Here is a 14282-nt window from a genome sequence, read left to right as displayed (position 1 = left end):
CTCCAGGCTCAACACCACCCCCCCATTCATTTCACTCTCCGTCTCCCAGCAGTCCCTCTGCCTCTGACCAAGCTCTATTCCAGATAACCATCTCAACACTTTCTGTTCACATGTAGAGCTTTTAGAGCACCAGCAAGAGTGTAGCTGATCCAACTGTAGCTGTGCCCGAGAAGGAAGCAGGGAATGCATGATTGGTCACTTTTCCCCCCTGCTGGCTAATATAGTTTTAGGAGTCAGAAAAGCTGAAGGGATGTGTTAGGGGGAGGGGAGGCAGGGGATGCAGTCTTGGCAGCCTGCTGTCACACACTCTGCTTCTCTCGCACACATTGTCACAGTAAGAATGCTGAGTCCCACACACAGCTTAGCTTTGGTCCCTTCGCATATCCCAGTCTGGATTACTAAGCAGCGTGTTTAAAGCAGCATGGTTTTAGAGACTAAAGGTAAGCAAATCATTTCCTAAGGAATTTATTATTCATAGAAGATTGTTTCATGGATGATCCCTTTTTTAATATAAAAAGCAATGGTGGTCCTTCTCCAGCATGATCCACATTAAGCCCCTTTGTTGCTAGTGGGGCTAGTGAATTGTTTCTACAAAGTGTTAATGTCCGTAGCAGAAGACACAGACGACCACAGGTTTTGCATATACTGTTCACCTAAATGCAAGATATTGATATGCATTTCCCCGCAGCTTTTGTTTAACAAGATTATTTCTTTTTCTAGATTTTGTTATTTATTTGCGTTTGAGGCCATGCAACTTTGTCTGACTGCTCTGCTTTATTTTAGAAATAGGTTTATTGTTCTTATTTGTGGTTTACAATTTATGACAACTTGCATTGATATATTTGCACGTGCAGTGATTCTGAGCTTAATTTCCTGCCCTTCCATAACATACTGGTGTATACCCTTTTTTCATGCAACATGATGTGTCATGTTGCAAAAACAAAATAATTCAATCAATATCAGAAAAAGAATAATTACAATTTATGCTAATCAGGATATAATAATGGGGTGTCTGTGATTTTGCAGTATGCAGAGCTAAATATAAACAATATGATGGTGCAGAGACAAATGATTGCTTTCTGTGCTTTTCTTTATGAAGTGCTACTGTAACCTATTGCTATAAGTTATGTATTCAGAGGTTATGTGAGATACAAGACGGCTTCTGCTGGTTAGGCTCATTGGTCTGGGATTGTTTTTGCTGTGGTGTAGCACACCAGGGCAGTATACCAGAATATGCTCACTGGGTGCAGATGAATTTTCATGGCTAAACTACATAAGTCAAAATGCAGTTGAAGTTGCAGAACAATTTCACACTTGGGTTGTAATCTTCCAATATCTATTGGCTTTTCTGCAGGCAAAATACAAAGTCAATTACGGTTACTATCTTTTGTTTAGTTAAGACAATAACATTATGTTGTTTGGAGAAATATAATTGCGGGTGGCTGGGAATGTGCAACTTGACAGTTTGCTACTTGCTTTGCTATTGGTTCTTATTGGTATTTAAGGCACAATGTGATGTTTTTTTCTGTATAGTAACATTAGTGGAGTGCTCTGTCAGTTGTCATTCTAGTTTGACCCAGCTTAAAAGAACCTGTTTATTTTGCAAACAACGTGACTTTTCATATAATATTACATCATCATCTTTACAAGCATAGGGCTTATGATATAATATTACAGCGCTATGGAATTTTGCAGCGCTATACAAATAATTCTAGTTATCTTTTCAAGCACTTGGATTATTATATAAAACTATCTCTCTATCATTTTTTGTTTGGATAATTGTAATGAGATAGTGGTGCTGTTTTTAGGATTCATGTTATAGGTCTGGTTTAGTGTTACTGCAAGATCTTGCTCAGATACTGCAGTGATATGTGAAAACAGCATTGCACGTGTGCACAGCTTAGTAAAGAGTTTCCATAAGCTCCGGCCAAATACCACTTTAAGGGAGCTTGCCTTTTTAGAATTCCTCATGTGTGGACTGGGATCAGTGAAATTGCTTAACCACTTTTACGACCAAATATCCTGCTGAGCATCACATAACTAGAGAGCAGAGGCAAAGGTTTGCCCCCATTGTGACTGCTGATAACAAAAGATGGTTGGAGAGACTTGTTTTTTTATTCACTGGAAAAGAAGTTGCATATTCATAAGTTCTGGAGTTTAGATTGTTTCCAAATTTGATGTTTGTTATCAATTTATTAAAAATGTGGGATATATATATATATATGTGTGTGTGTGTGTGTGTTTTAAATAATTACTGTGTGAAATTGTCTAATTTTTCTTTGTTGATATATTGAATTGATCTTTTTTTTTATTTACGATTTATATTCCATTAATCATGTGTCTAATGGTATTTAAAAATGATCATTCCATTAGCTCATTTGTGTTACATTTTAAGATCACATGGGTGCACAACCTTAGTCAACAGTATGGTGTATTCTATCGATAACCCATTGTGTGTTGTGTATAAAACCTCAGATGCTGGTGCTCTGTAAATAAATTGGGTTTATTTGTCTGTTTTTAAATTCACATCCCACTTTAATACCGTGGATGGTAGACCTGGTTTGCTGCCGACTCATTAGGTTTGATGTGATCCCTTGGCTAACACATTGAGAACAGTATAATAACATAAGACCGTTTGACAACTTTATGCAGATTGTATTAGAGGACTTTGTTTCTTATTAATTGAATACAAAATGCAATAGCCTACTCTTTTAGTAAAAATGTGCTTTAGTTAAAACAAAATAAATTTAATGTGATATATATAATTTTGTTTTTACTCCACACTCTTCCTTACTGGAATAAAACAAACATAATTGTTGTGTGTTATGCTTGTGCGCCTGGAAAAAATCTCTGTGCTCCCCAGGGAGATATTGTGTTTCATATTAACTCCTCAATTATTGCACACATGGTGAAATCTATTTATATCAGCTCCTGTTAGCCAGATCTGTTGGAAGACTGCAGCACAGTGTCACTGATGTTACGCAGATTCTGCACCTCTTGCTGATGTGGGAAATACTCGGAATGATCGCTTCCCTTTCCAATCCACCCACGAGGCTGCCCAGCAGGATGTCTCCAACACATAATGCACATTTACACCAGAAACATTCTTGGGAAGTTGCTTTTTAAGCATTGCAGGGATTTCACATTATGTTTAGATCACTGCATTTTATAATTATTGCTTTGATTCCGATTTAAGAACCCGGTTTACTATGTTTGGGTTTACTGTACTGAAAAAATAATGCAACTCTATCTTCTCAAGGTTTAAAGGGAGATTTTAGCCGAACAATAAAATGTTCTTAGTCGTTAGTATAAATCAAGCATTTATTTTAGAAAATATTCTAGCTGTTTAAACCATGCAAAGGGGTTGAATATATAGTGAAAACTCATGTGCCAGACACACTTCTGTGCCATTCCTAAACAGGATATGGTTAGTAATTGGTGGCTACCTACATATGACACTCCCAATTGGCACACCAGCCAATCCGTGCTCAGGACCGTCAATGCATTAAGACGTCTGAGCTTCATTAATTACTTTGCACATATTAAATGCATAGTTTTTATTAATTACAACTTTTTACTTATAAAGCAAAATGTCACTATTGGTGCGAACCCAGTAAATGTATTACATTGTTTTTAGGCAGGGGTGTCCAGTCTATTGTCTGGGCTTTAAAATAGAGCTGTTTGGCTTGATTCAAAACCATAAATGTATCTTGCTTATTATGCTCATCTCATGTTTGGGGGGTTATATTGATGCATTTAGCTTTTATTCAAAACAACTCCTCTATCTGTCCCTATATTACCCATGCATGCAGCGTGCAAGAACTTGCTCCTTATGTATGTAGCTATCTGTTAACAGTACAATCTGTAAGGCCCAGTAAATATAGTTCTGGTTCAGTTTGTATATCTGTAGCAGTATTCTTGTGTCTTGATTAAAGTCATTGCTTGTTTTAAGTGTTGTTGTTTTTTTGTTTTTAAATATATATTTCTACCCTATATTTGATAAAATAACAAAAAACAAAACTTATGTGGACCTTAAATTAAAAAGTTTGGCTGTCCGTGTTCTATTGTATATTTATAATAGTACTAAAGAAATATGAATATGGAACCATGTTATTGCAGTTTGTGGATAACGTTTAAACATCAGGGAAACATGAGAATATTTCTTATTTGCAATGAATCCTAGTCTGTTTTGTAATCACATGCACAAGGCTTGTTAATCGTGCTTCAGCATTTACATTGTGTTCCTTGACGTTTTGCTACAGAAGGAAAATAGCTTGTGTGTTAAGTAAAGTTCGCAGCCAAATTTACCACCATTTATTTTTACTTCTGTCTTTCCACTCAGTTGTGTTATTAAAGGACCAAATAAATACAGGAGATCTGCATAATTAACAAATGCATTATAAAAAGACAATGCAATAGCACTTTGTCTGAACTTAAAATGAGTAGTAGATTTTTTTTTTGTCTGTCAAAATTTCAAAGTTCTGCCTATTTCCATGTCATGTTACATCCATAAGCCAATCACAAATGCATATATGTATATTCTGTGAATTCTTGCACATGCTCAGTAGGAGCTGGTGACTCAATAAGTGTAACTATAAAAAGACTGCACAATTTGTTAATGGAAGTAAATTGGAAAGTTGTTTATAATTTCATGCTCTATCTGAATCATGAAAGTTTAATTTTGACTTGATTGACCATTTAAGTGTTTTACTGAGAGTGATAGTGTGGATGCTAATCAATTACCTTTTTAAATGTATTGTAAGATCAGTGGACCAAAGGGTTAATATGTGACTTTATAGCCTCTGTCTATGCCATAGTACAATGGGCTGACATGCAAAAAATTATATTAATGTGACCCTATTCAAATGCATGATCGAAGATTTGAAATTTAAGCTACTATCTAATAAAGAGATGCGACAAACAAAATGAAGATGTTTCATACATATTTGAGAGATTTAAAGAGCGGGAATAAAACTAGACTTGCTCATTCTAACTGACCTGTCATATTTTGAGCATTAATGGGCAACTTCACAGCATATTTTAAGGGGCATGAAACCCAAAAAAAATTATTTCATGATTCAGATAGAGAATACAATTTTAAAAAAAGTTTCAAATGTATTTCTATTATCAAATTTGCTTCATTCTCATGTTATTCTTTGTTGAAGAGCTAACTAGATACTAGGTAGCATGCACATGTCTGGGACACTACATGGCAGGAAATAGTGCTGCCATCTAGTGCTCTTGCTAATGTATAAAAGTTACAAAACTGCTGCCATCTAGTGCTCTTGCTAATGTATAAAAGTTACAAAACTGCTGCCATCTAGTGCTCTTGCTAATGTATAAAAGTTACAAAACTTCTGCCGTCTAGTGCTCTTGCTAATGTATAAACGTTACAAAACTGCTGCCATCTAGTGCTCTTGCTAATGTATAAACGTTACAAAACTGCTGCCATCTAGTGCTCTTGCTAATGTATAAACGTTACAAAACTGCTGCCATCTAGTGCTCTTGCTAATGTATAAACGTTACAAAACTGCTGCCATCTAGTGCTCTTGCTAATGTATAAACGTTACAAAACTGCTGCCAATCTAGTGCTCTTGCTAATGTATAAACGTTACAAAACTGCTGCCATCTAGTGCTCTTGCTAATGTATAAACGTTACAAAACTGCTGCCATCTAGTGCTCTTGCTAATGTATAAACGTTACAAAACTACTGGCATATAATGTTGCAGACATGTGAACCGACCTTCCTGCTTTTTAACAACATATCACAAGAAATCAAAGAAAATTTGATAACAGAAATAAATTGGAAAGTTGTTCAGAATTGTATGTTTTATCTGAATCCTCAAAGAAAAAATTGGGGTTTTCTGTCCCTTTAATAAAGTACATGAAGTCCTATTTCTGTGTTTAATAAGCAACTGCGACGGTATATAATGGCTTAATGTCAAATGACTGCGCCAAATAAGTTTTATATGCATTCTGGATAAAGTGTGAGTAATATGGGTTAAGGCAGAGGATAAGAAATGAAACTGAAGCTTAGAAGCCAGTCACACAACAATGTATTTAGTTGTAAAATTATCCCCAAAAAATGCCAGAAGTAACATATTTAATAAGAACCGTGGCTCTCTGGCTCCCGGGATTTGTCAAGGTTACATTAAGCTTTTGTTTGTTGTGCAGACAGCTCTAAATTATTATTACACTGCTCAGCATTTCTGCTGTCTGTTGTGGTAATGTTACACGGCTTTCATCAGGCGAGTGTGCTAAACAAATACATTCTCTGGCTTTCATCTGGATTCAACTGAAAATATTTGTACCGTGCCTATAAAGGGCACTTGTACGTGTTTTTGTATGTAAAAGGATAAAGGGACATGAAACACTTTGTACTGTAAAACAACTTTTATTATTTATGTGCCCTCTGTTCCATTAATGGTTTAGATAGAGAATTCACTTGGAAGAGACTTTTCAGGCTATGGCATATCTATGTAGGTTCAGGAGCAGCAATGCCCTACTGGAAGCCATCTGGTGATTGGTGGCTGCACACATATGCCTCGTGTCTTTGGCTCACCAGATGTGCTCAGCTAGCTCCCAGTAGTGAATTGCTGCTTTAGAAGACACCAAATAAGGCAAGTCGTGGGTGGAGTTTGACTATTGAAAAACAACTGCAGCAAACTAGGTGTTAATGAAATTAAAAAAAGCACACTTACCAAGTATGTTAATTTAGTGCAAAACTACATACAAATCTTATAATTACAAGCTTTTTATTGCCCCTTTAAGTTGAAACTAACGTAAAAATGCATGTTTGTGTATTAGTTATTCCTTAAGATTTTTAACTGGATGAAAAGGACAACTCCCACAGCTCCACAAAAGGAGTTTAAAATCTTGTATAAAGAAATTAACGTGGCTTCTTGATGTTACTAAATATGTTTAATACAACTAAAGCACATACCCTAACCCAAGGTTCCTTTTTGTCTCCCATCTATTCATTTTTGGTCTTCTAAATTGTCTCCTACAATCTTAAAGGACCAGTCAACACAGTAGATTTGCATAATCAACAAATGCAAGATAACAAGACAATGCAATAGCACTTAGTCTGAACTTCAAATGAGTAGTAGATTATTTTTCTGACAATTTTAAAAGTTATGTCTTTTTCCACTCCCCTGTACCATGTGACAGCCATCAGCCATTCACAAATGCATACACGTACCATGTGACAGCTATCAGCCATTCACAAATGCATACACACTTATTCTTGCACATGCTCAGTAGGAGCTGGTGACTCAAAACGTTTAAATATAAAAAGACTGTGCACATTTTGTTAATGGAAGTAAATTGGAAAGTTGTTTAAAATGGCATGCTCTATCTGAATAATGAGTTTCATTTTGATTGAGTGTCCCTTTAATGGCTCCTTCCCTTTGTGTATGTTTCATACATTTTCAGAACAAAAAAAAATAAAAAAAAGTCCTGTACCATGCAAATAAACAAGTCTATGGAACTTTCTATATATTTGTTGCATTAATAAATAGTGTGCATCTGTAAAATAAGCATCCTTTGTAAACAGTGGTCTGTTTATGGCAGTACATTTAAAATCATAAACGTAAATGGGCCAGACTTTAGATTTCTGACCATACCTCTCCCAGCATCTCACTTTTCTTACACTGTTGATAGCAGACATTATTATTTTCTGGAGTTCTTAATGCAGTTAAATGGGATCACCTGCAGGAATATTCTTATATATAATGATCTATGTACAATTATCCCGTTCTGTTCTCCATAGACACATATATTTCTGAACAAACATACTATTGGTCTCCCTTTTCATTGACCAAAAAAAAAAAAATCCACAGAGAGATACTGTGAGCTTTAGGTCAGACTGGTATTTCCTTTCAAAATTTGGCAACCCTTCAAAATGATGGTTATTTTTAAGTCTAGTAAGGACAGAGGGGATTAGCTCTTGTAACAGGAACTGTCCATCCAAAAGAGGGACTGTTGGGAAATATGGGAGACTATACAAGTATATACACTAACAAATAATTTATAGCTAGGTTGGTGTATAAGCGGTGTTTACCACAGGACTTTTGTAAGGATTTTACTGATCACCCAGCTAAAATGAGCTAATATTAAAATTTTCAATGTTTTATTGAACAAATTATCATTAAATAAATGTGATAAATTATGCAATTATTTTATGCTTCGGATAGCATAAAATGTTATTTGTCTTAATATGAGGAGAGGCCACAGCTTCATTCCTTGTGGGAATACAGAACCTGGCCACCAGGAGGAGGCAAAGATACCCCAGCCAAAGGCTTAAATACCTCCCCCACTCTCCTCATCCCCCAGATCTCATGGCGTGCAGACTCAATACCAAGCTACCCAGATACAGGCCGTGGTCCAGGGATCCCCAGGCTGATAGATGCCTTAGCAGTGCCTTGACTATTCTAATTGCTCTGTTGTGGCCGCGCAGGATGTGGTTTGCAACCTGGTGGGGATGTCATCTCCTCCATGGAAGTTACCCTGTTGCAGGGATCTGCTGGAGCAGGATCCTTTTGTTCACCAAAATCTAGATTAGCTGAGGCTGACTGCGTGGAGATTGATCGCTTAGTCCTAGTCAAGAGAGGTTTTTTTTAAATGGTGATTGATACTCTTATGCAGGCCAGAAAGCCATTCACCCGTCGCAGCTACCATAAGGTGTGGAGGACCTACTTATTCTTGTGTGAAGAACGTGGATTCCCCTGGCATAAGGTCAGGGTACCCAGGATTCTGTCCTTTCTTAAAGATGGGTTGGATAAGGAACTTGCTGCTAGTTCCTTAAAGGGACAGTCTACTCAAACATTTTCTCCCCTTTAATTTGTTCCCAATGATCCACTTTACCTGCTGGAGTGTATTAAATTGTTTACAAGTATTTCCTGTACCTTCATATTGGCATTTGAAATAGTTTATTTAGCCTGTGGTATCCTCACCTATCCTGAAAGTTTATGGCCTCGAAGCCAAGCTGTGTTAACACAGCCAGTAGAAGAAATTACACTCCCAGTGGGTTATAGAAGAGATAAGGTGGTAAAATGTTAATTTTCCATTGTTCTCTCCAAGTATTGGTGATTGGTTTATGGACAGATATAAGATAAATAAGCAGGTATATGTACACAATGTGATAAAGTAATGAGATCTGATTATACCTACAAGTTCAACCCATTTTATTAGGTTGTGGCTTCAAAACACAAAATCCGCTAATTCATATATACAAATAAGCCTTAAAAAAAGCAAATCTCATACATTTTATACTCAGAATCTGATAAAAAAAGCTATTGGAAACACATTAAGGGAGAAACTATTTTATAGCGTACTGTCCCTTTAAATGAACAGATTTCAGCTCTATCTGTGTTTTTACACAAGAGGCTCACTGAGCTTTCTGATATTCAGTTTTTTGTTCAGGCTCTGTCTAGAATCAGGCCTGTATTTAGACATTCCGCTCCTCCTTGGAGTTTAAATTTGGTTCTTAAGGTTTTGCAGAGGGTTCCGATTGAGCACATGCATTCGGTTGACATTAAATTACTGTCTTGGAAGGTTCTTTTTCTATTGGCTATTGCTTCGGCACACAGAGTCTCTGAGTTGGCAGCCTTACAATGTGAGCCTCCTTACCTAGTTTTTCATGCTGATAAGGCTGTTCTTCGCACTGGGTTGGGAAGGTATTAAGCATTTGGCTGGGGTGTCTTTGCCTCCTCCTGGTGGCCAGGTTCTGTATCCCCACAAGTAAGGAATGAAGCTGTGGACTCTCCTCATACAGATGGAAATTAAATTATCTGGTAAATATAATTTATGTTTTTAGAAAATATTGCACTGCCTCCACTTGGTTAATTTATAAAGACACCTGGCTGGCAACATTCTCTGTGGAGAACACTAATAAGGTACAGCAGTAGTTTATATTGCTTTTTCTTGTGTAATGCAACGTTAACATAGCATAGTCTTTTATTTAGGTTACTATAACTGGATATTGTATTCATATTTATAATTTATTTTTTTCTGTTTAAAAGAGGGAATTTAAAAAAAAAAAAAACATTTTAGGTATTGCATTTATTGTATATGTATATTTGTTTTTCAATATGAACCAACTTTTTCTACTTTCCCTCCCCAACAATTACAGCTATGGGAGTTGCCCTTATCAGGCAGGAAATAACTGATAATGTTGTATTTGCTTCAGTTTTAATTTCAACTGTTTTACTTGAAATTTTTACACAAAAGTACAGGACTGTTACTGCTTTAAAGGGACAGTCTACACCAGAATTTTTATTATTTAAAAGGATAATTATCCCTTTATTACCCATTCCCAGGTTTTGCATAACCAACAGAGTTATATTAATATATGTTTTACCTCTGTGATTACTTGTATCTAAGCCTCTGCAGACTGCCCCCTTATCCAAGTGCTTTTGACAGACATGCAGTGTAGCCAATCAGTGAAGACTCCTAAATAACTCCATGGGAGTGAGCACAATGTTTATTTATTTGACACACATGAACTTGTACTGTCTAACTGTGAAAAACTTTCAAAATGCTCTGAGCTAAGAGGCGGTTTTCAACTGTTTAGAAATCAGTTTGAGCCTACCTAGGTTTAGCTTTTCAAAAATACCACCAAGGGAACAAAGCAAATTTGATGATAAAAGTAAATTGGAAAGTTGTTTAAAATTGCATGCTAAATCGTGAAAGTTTAATTTTGACTAGACTGTCCCTTTAAGTAATCCAACATGTTTAGACTTCAGCCCCCCCCCCCCCCCCATCACAATTTTAGGCTTGTTATAGAAGTGGTTATGCAATTAAAATGTGTTCTGGAGCTTGGAATAGTTATACAATTCTTGTTACGTCCTCATTTATTTTGTCAGGTGTATCAAATATTCAATTTTCTGACAATAGAATTAAATGGGAAAGGTTTATTGTTTTTGCTTTTCCCAAAAATAACTTTTTACTGTTTCTAATTTTTTTTGCCATCAAGTTTAAAATTACTGTTTTAAAAATGGGTGACTAATATATATTTCTTGCGAAGTACCTCTAACTATCCCATGAGGACATACATGTATACAACAGATTTTGACTAAATTGCTAATCAATGAGTCAAAAAACAAAAGTCAGATTTGTTGTTCTGTTTCAGGTATTTATTCTAATGATCACTACTACTAATTGCACAAAGCACATTTTTAGATGTTTAAACAACAGAATAAATACAGTAACTTACAGAGAAAACACAGATACATCACACTGTTTAGCCACTGCCCTTGATAAAAAGAATGCCAATTTTGAGGTAAATCCCATTCATGATACCAGCTCTCTCTATTCGCTGCTTAGATTCAACCATATTTCATGCACAATCTACTTGGCTAAATGCTCATAAGGTTTGAGAAACTGAGGGCTATACTGAATATAAAATTATTCTCATTGCAAGGCCGTTCTAAGAAATGCAAGTTGGCTGTGCAACAGTTAAACTGGCAGTGCGCTGGGTCATTTTACAATCATTAGAGGGCTGAATGAATGTGCTTTACTTATACCTCACATCTAAATATCGTAGGTATTTGTATAGTATATGTCCTGGATTAGTTTCCAATGAATAAATGAGCATTAACCCCTTAACAATCACAACATAACCGGTACGTCGCTGATTGTTACGGGATTGTGTTGCTATAATAGTGCGGGTCTAGACTGTGCTATTAGTCCCTCCATCCTGATGCCTATGTCGCTGGTCATTAAGGGGTTAAATACTGTAGAATTGTATAATCAACAAATGCCTAATAAAAATATAACACAATAACACTTTGAATTTCAAATGAGCAGTAGATTTTTTTTTTCTACAAAAAAATGACTGATATTCTTTCCCTTGTATGTGACATCTATCAGTAGGGTGTATTTGGAAGGAAACGAATACCGATTTCTTCTTGTGAAAGTGCAACACACTAAGGTTTGTGCAAATCCAGATTTTAGTGTGTTGACTTTAACAAGAAGGACTTCGTTTCCAAACATAGCAGAATGCCACTAGCAGCCGCCGTCTTCAGTATTTTGTTTCCTTCTGAATACACCGAATGTACCTGCCTATCTATCAGCGAATCCCAGACTCGTATACCTATATATTGTGAACTCATGCTCGGTAGTAGCTGGTGCCTCAGAAACTGCATCTAAAATACTGTTCACAAATTGGTAATGGAATTTGTAATGAATTGCATGCTCTATTTGAATGATAGTTTAGTTTTGACTTTAGTGTCCCATAAGTATTATGTATTTTTCTTGTATTGTTTTATAGTATATTTCTTTAGCTCACAGCACCGAGGTTAGGATGCTGTATATTATTTATGTATTTTACGTTTATTGCTGCTACCTTTTTATAGTGTATTTCTACAGATAGCAGCATCCAGGTCATGAAGTTGTATATCAGTAGTAATGCACAGGTGCAATATCAATACAAAGCACATTTTGCCCTGGGAAGATAGAATATGAAAGCTGATTTGTCACTTATGCATTCCTCAAAGGAGAAATATGTTCTAACGGTAAATTACAGGCAGCCTCTCCTGAGGGGGTAAAACTGAAGCACAGAGCCATGACGATGAGAGCGTCCATGTGTATTTTTTTTATTATTAAACTTGTGGGACTAATAATATAGACGCATGCAGGTTAAAGTTTATTGTTGTTGGTTTCATCCACATGGAATTGCATTATAAATGTATTTTTTCTCTTTGACAATATAATAAAAAGTCATTTTGCTATGTCATTTTACATTAATCCTTAATGTGGCACCTGCTATTTTATCAGGAGAGTACAATGGTTCACTCAGCGCCACTAAGGTAGCTTAGTAATACGCTGCTTAACAAGTAGGCAAACAAATTTCCTCAGTATGGTCCCCCGTGGCCATAGCTTTCCGTTTTTTTTTATCAACAGAACCAAAGACTAACTTGTCAACTATATGCCTTAGGGCTTTAGGTTTCTAGGCATATTTATTAAGCAGTGTAATTATAGGCACAGTTAATACATAAATAATACAAAATATGACAAACATTTGATAAAGAAACTTTCTAGGCTACATTTCCCATGAGAACTTGCAATCTATTGTATGCAAAGCTTTATCGTTTATATGAAAGAGCAGCAATTAACAAAGTTAAAAATAGTTTTTGCAAGAGAAAGAAAGGCCGTTTTGCTAAAACAACTGTACTGTGAAAGCATTTAGTTTCTGTTTGGTAATTTAAGCAGTGTTATTTACAAGTTCACATGTACGCTGCTGATATGTCATTTTGAAAAATAATGACTAAATAAATGTTCTCTGCATGGCTACATCAATGCGCCATATATTTAACAGTATAGTAATTATTTTTGGCTGAGTAGAACATTAGAATGGTTATTAAAAACTCACCCTCCAGCTATATTGTATTTGATGGAAGCTTTGGACAAACTGTAGATTATGAGGCAGTTTTCTGTGTTATTTTACATCTGTTTGTGTTTTCCATGACCTCTAAGCCTGTGAGGCTGTCCAATTCTATGTTTTTCATTCATTTTCTAAACATGATTATTAGACTTTAAGAATGATCTGCTGAAGATTTTAAATAGAATGTAAATTAACTTTTTAAATGCACAGCTAGTTTTGATACAATAATTGTCTATTTCTTTGATAGTTTAATTATTACTGTACTTGAAATTAAACTTTTTTTAAAATATATTTTGCATTTCATAATGCTGGTTGTGAGATATCTAATGTTTCATTAATCTAAATATGCACTGTATAGTCAGTAGTATTTTATTTCATACTACTTGTTTGATGCGAATTGGAGCCTACAGTACAAAGTATGTTATTTATATAGATACAGGGATACCTATATGTATTGCTGTTTTTACAAATTGAATTTATCTGCACCATTATTCCAACATATACCGTATTGTTCCGCATATAGGCCGCACTTTTTTCCCTTGATTTGTAGCTTTAAATGTGCAGCCTATATGCGGGGTGCGGCCTATAAGCGGGTGCTTATTGGCAAAATTGTACTTGTGCAGTACTGCCAAACTTCCGGTGCACCCTGTGGCCTTATGGGGATTGTAGTAAGATGCGGTAATACTGTGCTGAGCACAGTGTAATTCGGAGAACAGGCTTATACAGCCGAACTTCCGGTGCACCCTGTGGCCTTATGGGGATTGTAGTAAGATGCGGTAATACTGTGCTGAGCACAGTGTAATTCAGAGAACGAGCTTATACAGCCGAACTTACGGTGCACCCTGTGGCCTTATGGGGATTGTAGTCCACCGGATTGGATAGTTCTGCAACGTCTTGC

The 14282-nt window shown here is 36.0% G+C and overlaps 1 protein-coding gene across 1 annotated transcript in view; it reads left to right on the top strand.

The window, feature by feature from the left end:
• The first annotated feature begins 310 nt into the window (after positions 1-310).
• Positions 311-14282, top strand: part of LOC128654351 (fidgetin-like) — a 134419-nt gene continuing 120447 nt past the window's right edge. The window contains exon 1 of the mRNA XM_053708232.1: positions 311-440. The gene's annotated coding sequence lies outside the window, so the exon portion shown is untranslated. The remainder of the gene's footprint in view (positions 441-14282) is intronic.

This window comes from Bombina bombina, chromosome 3, assembly GCF_027579735.1.
Source record: "Bombina bombina isolate aBomBom1 chromosome 3, aBomBom1.pri, whole genome shotgun sequence".
Classification (NCBI taxonomy): domain Eukaryota; kingdom Metazoa; phylum Chordata; class Amphibia; order Anura; family Bombinatoridae; genus Bombina; species Bombina bombina.
Note: the sequence above shows the minus strand (reverse complement) of the source record. Positions and strands in the feature narration are given on the sequence as shown.